General features: G+C 41.2%; 1 protein-coding gene across 2 annotated transcripts in view; it reads right to left on the reverse strand.

The window, feature by feature from the left end:
- Positions 1-1,660, reverse strand: part of LOC125299870 (alpha-N-acetylgalactosaminidase-like) — a 14,055-nt gene extending 12,395 nt beyond the window's left edge. Inside the window, exon 1 of one of the 2 annotated variants that reach the window (XM_048251358.1) lies at positions 1,506-1,660. The gene's annotated coding sequence lies outside the window, so the exon portion shown is untranslated. Of the gene's footprint in view, positions 1-1,501 lie in introns of both variants that reach the window. The other variant, XM_048251359.1, reaches the window with a different exon arrangement.
- Between the last annotated feature and the right edge of the window lie 10,197 nt (positions 1,661-11,857).

Genomic DNA, 11,857 nt, shown 5'->3' on the forward strand with positions numbered 1-11,857 from the left:
CCTCTGGCCACCCTGGAAGGGCTAATGCTAGAGAAAGCATGTAATGTTTAGGAGACGTTTTCAATGTTGAATCAACCAAATTTCAATAATAGTACCATTGAATGATGACAATCAGTGTTGGATCAACGTTTGATTATCATTAAAATTTCAATGTAATTTCAACGGCAATCACATGTGGTTGAATCAACGTTGAATCCACGTTTCGGGTGATTGAAATGGTGACGTTGTTTCAACGGCAATCTCATCGAGCGCATTCAACGTGGAAACAACATCGGAGTTCAGTGCAGATTCAACGAATCCTTTCAACGTTGAATCAATGCCATTTTGCTATCTGGGAGGGGACTTCATAAGAAAAACACATAGGGCGCCTCGGCAGAGCAGCAGAACATGGTCTGTCCATCCGTCCGTCCGTCTGTTTAGGTATTCCTACTAATCTGCTCATCTCTCTGTCTGTCTGCCTGTCTGTCTGTCTGTCTCTGCTTTGGTCTGTCTTGCATCATGTGTCTGTCTGTCTTGATGTCTGTCTGTCTATAACTGCTACTGCCTATATATGAGCAGAATTAGTCTCAACTCCTCTCAATGAATCTTATATTTCTGCATCCTGATGTGTGCCATTCAATCATAAGAATATAGAGTAAGCTACAGAGTAAGCGAGTCTGTTTGTGACTGCAGCCTCACAAAAAGAGGAGCCGGTTAGATCATTAGACTGAAATCGTCAACAAAATCAGCTCCATCATCATCATCACCATTATTCGTGTACTGCCGCTCTATTTCAAGGCCAATGTCACAAGCAAGGCAAGATGAGTGTATGTAGCCTATCTGCAGGTTGCTTTGTCATGTCTGTGGCCTCTTGATTACGATCAACTTCAACCTTCGTAAAATACAGAAGTTGAAAAGAGGCGATATCACCACCGAGCTATCGGTACTGTTCTGGCCCTGATATCGGTCATTAAGGAACTGTTTTCTGCATTGGCCTTTCCATATAAAGCTTTATTGCAGACACAGGTCCATATCATAATAAATAGTGTAAAAGGAGGACAAAATACATAGGAAATCACATATTAGCCTATAGGACATACAGGCAATTGCACCAATGCCTTCTTAACCTAGAAGTGAATCTATAACAGCTTTTCAGAGGGCTGACTAGGGCTTCAATTATTTGACTGATTGTATGCTACCTAAAGCCTATGCATACTCTTTTTCTTATAGTTAGACCACAATTGAGCAGTATATAGTGTTGTTATATGTTCTAAACAGGGAGCACTTCACAGAGTTAGAGGACATAGAAAACTTCCTTTTAAGCATGTTAGCTTGAGAATACATTTTACAGCGCTGTCGGTAGAGGTCCATAAACACAGATTTGTCATAAGTGTAGCTATGTGAAGTGTCAGGATCTGTTTCCCAAGCCAGTTACTTTCCTAGATCTGTTGCAATAAACATCAAGCTAAAAATGAAACCGTGCAAACGCATCATGATCAAATCGAGGTTTAAAAAAACTCACTCACTGATTTTCGGCTCCAGCGGTAGCAGCCTATGGACCCTTCCCGAACTCAGGTGTAGCCTACTGCCGCGGGTGTGCGCAGGTTTTAGAGTCCTTCGTCTCGGAGTCCTCTGGTAACTCCTACTAGTCAGCCCTTCCGTCCCAACTCCATTCTGAAAAGTCGCGGGAGTCACATGTGTAGGCTATGAGAGAATGTCATATGACCCTGAGATCACATGACGTAGCCATATGACTCCGTTGCTGTTGTGTCTGCAATGCTGGAGTTTTGCTTGCTCGCATTTTTTTTATCTAGAAAGCTGTTCAAAGATGTCCTTGCACAGGTCCAAACTTCTGAAAGGCTGTGCCGGTGAACGATGTCATTGTCAACTGATCTACAGTGGATGTAATGATTGAAGAGTCATATGCCATGCCTGTAGCCTCTGCTCTTGGATTGCTGACAGTGAGCAATGGTCTGCAGTAGCCTAGGTTTGGCTAGGCCTAGGAATTAAGTTTAGTAGCCTAAGTCGAGGGAGAGTTCGCATGTATATCTAGGTTCTCTTGGGGCTGACAAAAACTGAAAGCCTAAATTGGCGTTTAACGGTAGGCTAGCCCAGTGGTTTTCAAAGTGGGGGTATACATTACTATGAGGGTTGTTATACAATGCCATTATATTGTGTCGCATATCTGAACATTATATTTTCCATGATAATGACTGGGAATAATAGTAGAGTGATAGCTCTCATACAGAAGAGAGTCCCAAATACAATTTTTACACACTGTATGCTCCATCGCGAAGTGCTTGTGGCTAAAATAATTATTAGGATTAGCTTAATGTATTTTTACATTTGCCGTAGTATTCTCAATGGGTTTAATAACACATCACGGGGGTCCTTGGCCAGAACCTAGTGGTATTTGGGGGGCCTTGTCGTGGAAAAGTTTGGGAACCTGGGCTAGCCTATTACGTCTGCACTTTAAATGGTTGATTGGATCCTATGTTATGTTAAATGAGCCTAGGCTAGGCTACTGCATTCAAAGTCACTGACTTTGACGACAAAATAGCCTATCGGCTTAAAATAGCCTATACTGTTGGTTTTGCATGTGGCCTCTGCTGTAAAATTAGATGTTTGTGCAATTAGGGATGTAGCCTAAGTAGGCCGAATGTTCAAGTCACTGTTCAGGAAATATAATTGAGTTGATTTACAAAACCATAGCACAAATAATTATATACACAAATAATTAAATAACAAATATTTAATAATGTTCAGATGACCACTAGCTTCAGAAGTTTGCAACTGTTTTGCATTTTTTTGCATATTAGAACTTCTAGAACGGAGTGATAGGCTAAAAAGTGGGGCAAAGGTTTTGCCATCGGATGGCATGGTGTCTATCTGAGTTCACTGATGATGGCTTTTCAAAGGTCATCATTGTGCATACTGTATGCCCTAAACTCAGAGTGAACAAATTTGATGTTGACTGAACTCAGATCAGCTGTAATGGAAACAAAATCTCAGCGTTTCAAATCTCGGCTACCCTGGAGTTCTCGCAAGAGCACAATTTGAATTTGCTCAGCGAGTTACTCTGTTGATGCTCAACACCTATGCCTGTGGAGCCGAGCTGCCCCTCAAGTTTGCCCATTTTTGATTACTCATAGCCAGACTTTTGAATTTGGGTCTGGATTTCCAGGCTAAATCTCGGCATGAATCAACCCAGAAATCAGGGATAGTCTACACTAAGAGTATTTGCGAAACCTCATTTTTAGAATAGCCTACCCGCTTGCTTTGTTCCAGACAGGAACCCAGAGTGTATCCATTTAGAACTCCTGAACTAGGCCTATTCTTTATTGTCTAATAAATGTGTTTTCTTGGAATCATCTAATCTGTTAACCTTGGAATACAGGTGGCCAGGGTTGGGTCAGATTAACAATTGGATTACCCAAAACACAATTTGCACATGACATACACATTCTTATTTTCCACTGTGTTTAATTCAAAGTTCTCAGCGATATTGCCAAGTGCTGGACACATTTTTCCGACTGGAACGGGTCTGTCGGTCGACGTTGATGGCTCGCCCATCTTTGGGTTTGATTTGAACCTTTTTCTTGTCAAGAAATTATACAGGAAAATGGATGATAATGACATCTAGTGGACAAACAAATGGGCTGCTTGTCAAATGAAAACATTAGCTAGGCTATCATAAAAAAGTTGCATTGTTTGCATGATGAAATGTAATCAAGTAATCCCCAACAATGTAACTATAATCTGATTACACATTTTTTTCTGTAATCTGGGTTGATTATAGTTACTTATTTTTTGTCAACAAGTGCAAACACACCAGAAATTCCAAAAACACATGCAAATTGACAAAAAACACACATAAGACAACATCTTCAACTTCATAACACATGTGCAGCATTTGATAAACACTGCAAATGCACAAAACAACCAAATACATGTATTCATTTAGCAGATATCTGGTAAATTTATATTTGGTTGTTTTTTTGCAATTGAAGATGTTTTATTAATTTATGTGTGTTTTTTGTCAATTTGTCAAGTTTTCTCCAAAGTGACTTAGAAAATAAGGAATAACAGCTACATTGCAAAGGAAACCCTGGGTAACATTAAATACTACTACAATAAATATTAAAGGAGAAGTCCAGCTATTTGTAATGTAGACATTTCAGTTTCTCAAACATTTTCAGTTTCTCAAGGTCACCAAGAATAAAGAAAAACAACCGGTTTTACCTAGCTTGAGTTGCTGCAGCCAGCTGCTACAGCGCTACACTCTGCAGGCAAGAACATGGGGGCCCACGAACATGCCCCCAGAGTGGAGCACTGTAGCTGCCTGGCTGCTGTTTTTAGTTTTTTTTTTAGTTTAAGTAGTCAAAGTGAGGAATAGGAAAGGAGGGAAGAAGCTACCTGCATAGCGAGTTTGGTGTGTTGGGTTGTTAGATGTGTTAGTAGAGGAGATACTATCGGAAGAGCTGGGTCTTCAAGAGCTTCTTGAAGACAGACAGGGATTCCCCTGCTATGATAATGCTTTGTAAGTCATTCCACCAATGGGGAACAACAAATGAAAATAGTCTGGATGGCCATGTCTGTAGAGACTGCAGTGCCAGATGTTGTTCCTTGTAGGAACGCAGTGGTCGAGGGGTAGCCTAACATAAGCCTTAGCACTTAAGGAAGTGGGAGCAGACCCAACAATCACTTTGTGGGCAACATATAAATATGCTGCAAGTATAGAACCAGAAACAAAAAGTCAGCACAAAAGTACAAAGCACACACAAAATAAAAGAAAACAAATGCAAGTGTGCTAGTGTTTATGACATAAACGGACCCACGGTCTGCAAATAAATATGTAATGTGAACAGAGACCAGCTGGGTCAGGGCTAGGGGAGTAATCGCACTCGGGTATGGTCCAGTTAAATAGACCCAGTGTGAAGTGTTCCCCATGGATCACTTCTATTAGTTCTGCTGTTGTATTTGTTTTCAGGGAGGTTGTGTTTTTGGTTTCTGTATTTACTGTGTGTTTATATATGTGGTTGTGTTGTGTGTATTTGCAGCATTTCTTATGCTGGTTCTGTTTTAAAATTGATGTTTAATATGCATATAATTATGTAGCCTATATTTACATATGCATGCATTTTTTCCATTTGTGTATTTGCATGTGTTTTTGTAATTTGTTGTGCTTTTACACTTATTGGCCATCGTATTGGAGTATGTTGGATGTTGAGAATCATTATTGTTTCGCCATAGTGTGTGTTAAAATGACAAGAAATCACCACTTCACATACTGACGCAGAAAATATAATGCATCATGGTTCTACATGCTGATGATATGCACTGTAAGAATGTGCATAACAGTAGCCTTGCCAGTGGGTCCAGTGTCCAGTGCAAAACGATTCTGGTCCACGCAACACAGTTTACACGCCTAAATGTGAGGTAAATGCATTAAATGGATAGAAAGTAAAGGGTGTGGGTGTTCAAAGAGTCAGAGGAGCAATACCAGGGGAGTAATAAAAGGAATCCCTGAGAAGGAGTCAATGGAAGGTGTGAGTGCAAATATAAAAAATCATTTGCATTCAGTATTGTATCAGAAGCCTGAACGCAGCCATTGATCATGTGTGCTAATATAGCATGAAAAACAGTGTAGCAGTAAAACAGTAGTGAAAACATTAGGCTGTGTACATTAGTAAAACAGTAGTAAACAGTAATGGTCAGTCAGTACTCAAAAACCATGGACATGGAGAGGGTGGAGAGGCAGACAGACTAAGCAGAGAAGTCTATCTCTCCTCTTCCCCTTAGGGGCCGTGCACACGACGCCGGTTTTTGTGAAACCGGTGAGGTTTTGTTAACGGTTACGCCTTGCATGTACACGACGCCAGCAGTTTAGGAGACAGAAACCGACAGCTTTTGAAACCGGCTTCCGGTGGGAACTTTTGAAACCGCCCGGCTAACTTTTGCGGTAGAGGCGCCTAGGTAATGCGAAGCCGGCAACTTTATGACGACATAGCCCCACCTCTCAACTCAGCCACGCACTCGACCTGACATGTTGCTTGTCAAAACAAACCAAACCATTTATTTATCATATTAAAATGTTTTTCTTTCCCCTGTCATGATTTATGTGCACAATGTAGCCTATCAGCCTTTAGTGGCTAAGTTAGAAGCACACGTTAGCTTAACTTAGTTAAACATTAGCTTACTGCATGTTAGTGTTTTCTCCAGTGGTGCTCAGACCTAATGCAATGCGTAGGCTAAGCATTTGAAATTTCACATAGCAGTCACATACCTTGAAAATGAACTTTATTAGTTTAACAGTTAAATTGAAAACCGAATTGTCTGTAGTCTCCTTATTTCATGCGACTGCTTAACCAGAGCACTTATTAGACATTCTCTGGCTTAAAGGTGCCATGTGTAAGAATTGAAGTAAAAATATCCAAAAAATAAGCTACACGCATCAAAAGAATGAGAAGAAATAAGGGCGATGATGTCATTGAAAAAATGACAAGGTATAGTGCTGCAGAGATATCAACCTGAATTAGCATGCTAAATTACTAGCCACAGCCCGACAGGTGTCATAATACCAGTTTCGGCCATGGGAGGCGGTATGCGGGCAACATAACCGCCAGCCAAACTGCAATACACGTGTCTCGGTTGTTACTCTGGGGTAGACCAACTCACTTTCTGGAGGTATACTGCCCCATCTTTTATGGAATGTGGAGTATGAATTGATTTTTTGACAGACATTACACATGGCACCTTTAACAAACTGTTTCAACAATGTTTTCTTCTACGCGATTCACGCGAAATCATCGTGAAGCTTCTGCACAGCGGCGCCATCGACTGGTCTGGCATATGCACTACAGCACATTTAGCCGGTTACACCTCTGTGTGTAGACACGAGGTTTTTTTCTTGCCAGAGTCGTTAAAGGTGTGAAAGCGGTAAGAGAAAATCCACCCAGCGGTGTCGTGTAAACGCTTCGGACTTGTAACCGGAGGGTTGCCGGTTCGAACCCCGACCAGTAGGCACAGCTGAAGTGCCCTTGAGCAAGTGTCCCCCTCACTGCTCCCCGAGCGCCACTGTTGTTGCAGGCAGCTCACTGCGCCGGGATTAGTGTGTGCTTCACCTCACTGTGTGCTGAGTGTGTTTCACTAATTCACGGATTGGGATAAATGCAGAGACCAAATTTCCCTCACGGGATCCAAAGAGTATATATACTTATATATAGTGTTGTGTATGGTGGGTACGAGGTGCACAAGCGAATGCAAGAAGTGCAGAAGTGTGTCAAGGAATCACGTATGCAGAAGCAGCCAAGAAAGTACCAAAAGAGTCACCAACTACAGTGAACAAGAGTAAAGACAATGACGGATGTGTAAAGTGTGACTGGATTCAGGGAGAAACTTTGATAGTGAGCAAAATGGGCTTTGTGCTTTTCATAGCAGAAATTAATAATTGCTCAGCTTAGACGGCTAGTAGCACTGAAAGGATTAAGATTATAGTAAAAACTGCTGAGAAGTATCTGGATGCAGTGGGGAAATATTAGAGGAACCCTTGAGGAAACTCAACAATCACAGTCATGGGTTGGATCCTCTTAATGGTGTTAACAATACTCCAGTGAAATGCCAGGAGCTTAATTGCGAATGGCCAGGAGTTTAAGAAATATGTGGAGGAGGAGAAGCCCAATATTATCTGTGTTCAGGAAACATGGTTAATTCCCAGACTAGATTTGATCATAATAGGGTATAATGCAGTAAGAAGGGACCAAGAGAATGGTAAAGGTGGAGGGGTTATAACATTTATACAGAGAGGGCTGCAGTACAGAGAAATTAAAAAAGGAGGATAATTGGAATGTCACTGTGGAAGTGTGGGCAAAAGAGGGCAATATCAAAGTTATACATTTTTACAACCCATGTAAACAGTAACAGTTAGAAAGCAGCCAGCTGGAGGAAATTTGGAAAGATTTGGAATCATTTGGTGTGGTGATTTTAATGCACATAGCACTTTATGGGGTGATAAGGATGACGTAAATGAGAGTGTGCTGGAAGGATTTATAGAAGAGGAAGAACTAGTCTGTCTTAACGATGGATCTGGTACAAGTATAGATGTGTCTAGGGGGACAGAGTCAGCAATAGACTTAACCTTTGGTACTAGAAATGTGGTAGACAACTGTGAATGGGAGGTACTAAGGGAACACAGTGGGTAGTGATCACTATCGGGTTGCCTATAAACAGTGACGCAAAAAGTGGCCATGCGCTATAAAAGTGGCCATAGGGCTTATCACCGCGGGGGGCAAAAGCCATGGTAAAAAACACATATATATATATATATATATATATATATATATATATATATATATATATATATATATATATATATATATATATGTAGCTACTGGTGTAGGTTTCTAAATCTGAATTTCTAAATTTCTGCATTTCCTCAATGTTAAATAACATTTTAGAGGACTAACAGGCTAGAGTAGGCGCCCTCTCACATAAGATTCCATCATAGAATTTTGACATAGAAAAGGGAGTGGGGCGCTGTGAGCACTGAGTGAGCAGGTAGCCTACAAAGTAGTGAGTTTTAATCATTGAAAAGATGGATAACGATAAAAGCTGTCGGGGCTAAAAATAGAAAAAGAAAGGGAAAATGAGATGGCATGTCAAGATGGGATGCGACAGCAGTTGAATAAGTGGATGGTGAAAAGCAACAGGTAGGATTTAAAATGTGACGTCTGTGCTTGGAGGGACATGTTTCATGTTCATGTTATTCATGTTACCAGACTAACTAGCGTTTGCTAAGCATATGCCGATTGAAATATAACCTATTCCATTAAGATAGCGAGGTGGCTACCATGCTCATACTGAACATTTAATGGCAAACTGCAAACAGAAATGTCACGCTAGCAACAACTCATTACATGTTTCCATTTCCTAACAATCCTAATATTAATAGCTTAATATTGTGCTGTCAATGTGGCAAACAAAGGCTAGAGTTGGATCAGCCTTATCCTTTGTGAGCAACAGCTGGTAAAAGGACATTATGAGAACCGTTTAGACTCGCTTAAAGTGACAATGCACCATTTAACAATACTTCGGTTAAGTTCAAATTGGTAGAATTTCTTAAAAAATAATAGTGATAATAACCTAGTAGTGTAAATTATTGGCCTTGATTTACTTTACTTGTTTGTGTTTTTTTTTTTGGGGCCAATTTGTTACCCCTCAAAAAATGGGTAGCTGCGCCCCTGCCTAAAGGTACACAGGTGTGGAGGTAGAGAAAGAAAAGGAAGTTAGAGTTAAAGGTAGTATCAGCGATTGCAGGCCCAAACATATATGATCGCATTTATCTAATCTGTCCTAACGATCCACTAGCTGCCCGCCCCATAAGCAGACCGTCAAAACGCGTCTCTATAGGCAGCTTAGGCTCTGAGATCTGCACACAAAAACAATTGCTAACAACAAGTGTTGCCAACCACTCAAAGGCAAAATAAAGTGTTCCAATCAATAACCGATGAAATGCGCGTTCAGGAGAGTTTCAATTGCACAGGAGGGAGGGGGAGGGAGTAGCAAGCTAGCTCTCTGTTTTGTTTGAACGTCAACAGAAGTGACGTTACCTCGCCATTGCTGATACAACCTTTAAGTGAGGAATGGTTATGATGGCAGTGAAAGTGAAATGATATAAACTTTATTTTATTTGTTTGTTTGTCAGTACAGAATAGTCAATCCTGTTCCTCACTCCAGTCCAGTGGTGGCGGTAACTGTACGTACACACCGTCGCCGACTTGAGCTTCCAAAGAAGCTCTGGTCGCCCTATCAAAAAAGTACAGGGAAGCTTTTGGACACTTTGGCCGCTCTGATGTGACAGCATTTTACGTTCGATCATGTTCTATCTTTATTTAAAGGCCGTCTATTCGATTGGTTGCTGGTCGTTGAACCGCGTCATAGCTCATTACCATAAAGCTGACTGACTTTCAACTTTCTGCTTGACGCTCAAGACACCCAAAACGCGATGCCGACGGATTTGCTGCTTCTTGCAGCTAAGAGAAGCCGGCTTCCATTGAAAATGAATGACTTCCTGAATCTTTGGAAGCTCAAGTCGGGAAGAAGAAGAAGAAGAAGAAGAAGAAGAAGAAGAAGAAGAAGAAGAAGAAGAAGAAGAAGAAGAAGAAGAAGAAGAAGAAGAAGAAGAAGAAGAAGAAGAAGAAGAAGAAGAAGAAGAAGAAGAAGAAGAAGAAGAAGAAGAAGAAGAAGAAGAAGAAGAAGAAGAAGAAGAAGAAGAAGAAGAAGAAGAAGAAGAAGAACCCAATGCGGTAGGCCAGACCGCCTTATTCACCAGGCGGCCAGACCGAGGCTACAGGGTACACTTGCCATTACACCTAAGTCCAGCAGATGGTGGAGGTAATGCAAACTGCCAAAAAAAAAAAAAATCACTGAAGAACTGAAGGCCAGCGAACCCTTCTTTTTTGGTGAGTTTTTTTTTTGGCAGATTGCAAACGAAGTGCATTACCACCATCTGCTGCACTGAGGTGTAGTGGCAAGTGTACCTTGTAGTACGGTGGCGGACAGGTGCAAACAACGTGCAACTTATGACAACAGATGCAAATCAACAAAATACGTGCAAATAGATAAAACACTTAAGAAACCAACTTAAGAAAACATCTTCATCTTCATTTGACAACACGTGCACATAATTTAGAAAAAGCGCAGCAAATTCAGACAACATTTACATTTCAAAAACGCGCTACGAAATTCACAACACAACGGAAGTGTTTCCGGGGGACACTTAAACGGGATGAACACCTCTGAACAGGTGGCGAACGGGTGTGACGACGACAGCTCATGTGGCACTTAAAGTGATCAACACCTCTCCTTTACCTAGTCTGTACGTATGTAGTTCGCCACCTATTCAGGTGTGTTCATCACTTTTAAGTGCCCCCCGGAAACACATCCGTTGTGTTGTGATTTTCATAGCACGTTTCTGAATTGCGTGTTGTGAATTGGCAGCTCGTTTTCTAAATGATGTGCACGTGTTGTCAAATGAAGATGATGTTTTCTAGTGCCTGGAAGTTGTTTGTGTTTTGTCTATTTGCACGTGTTTTGTTGATTTGCATCTGTTGTCATAAATTGTACGTCTTTTGCACCTGTCCACCGTACTGTAGACTTGTTTTGGCCGCCGGGTAAATAAGGCGAATATCTATGGCCAGCACAGTGCTGTGCAGTGAGTGAGTAAACCTCAGAGACATTTTTAAGACATGACAGTCAGCAATCGTCACTGGCACCCATGGACGGATTATGAACTTTTGGGCCCATGGTCTGAAATGCAGCAATTTAAACTCTCCTAAACGCGCATCTCGTCTGTGATTTGCTGGAACAGTTTGTTATGAAAACATGAGCTAGGTTTGCCCAGGTTGTTTTTGTTGCCATTCTTGGAGCCTGGGCTGTCCACAGAGATCGCGTTTTTTTAGTGTATTCAGGACACAGACAGCTAGCGGTTGATTAGGTGCTGTTTGCAGTAAGTGACATAAAATGTTTTAGCCTAAAAAACGTGTGGCATCGCTTAGAGCACCTTTAAGAGGGTAAACTTAGATTTTTGCTACTCCAGAGCTAACTTCCAATGCAACTTGCCATAGATAGTTAGCTTCAATTAACACCCGGATCTCCTTAGGGCTAGATGGCAGTTTTAGTTCTTTTTTGTAGGAAAACTTCTAGGTCTATGCCAATATCATGTATATCAGGACTTCCCATCTCCCCCTTACCAAACAGCTACATACACACACACATAGAGTCATACAATCGGTCATACAATCAGTTGAGTCAAATAGATTCTAAAAAGTATTGTAAGAGACCGTATATGTGTGTGTGTGTGTGAGTGTGAGATAGAGAG

Source organism: Alosa alosa, chromosome 8 (genome assembly GCF_017589495.1).
Source record: "Alosa alosa isolate M-15738 ecotype Scorff River chromosome 8, AALO_Geno_1.1, whole genome shotgun sequence".
Lineage (NCBI taxonomy): Eukaryota > Metazoa > Chordata > Actinopteri > Clupeiformes > Clupeidae > Alosa > Alosa alosa.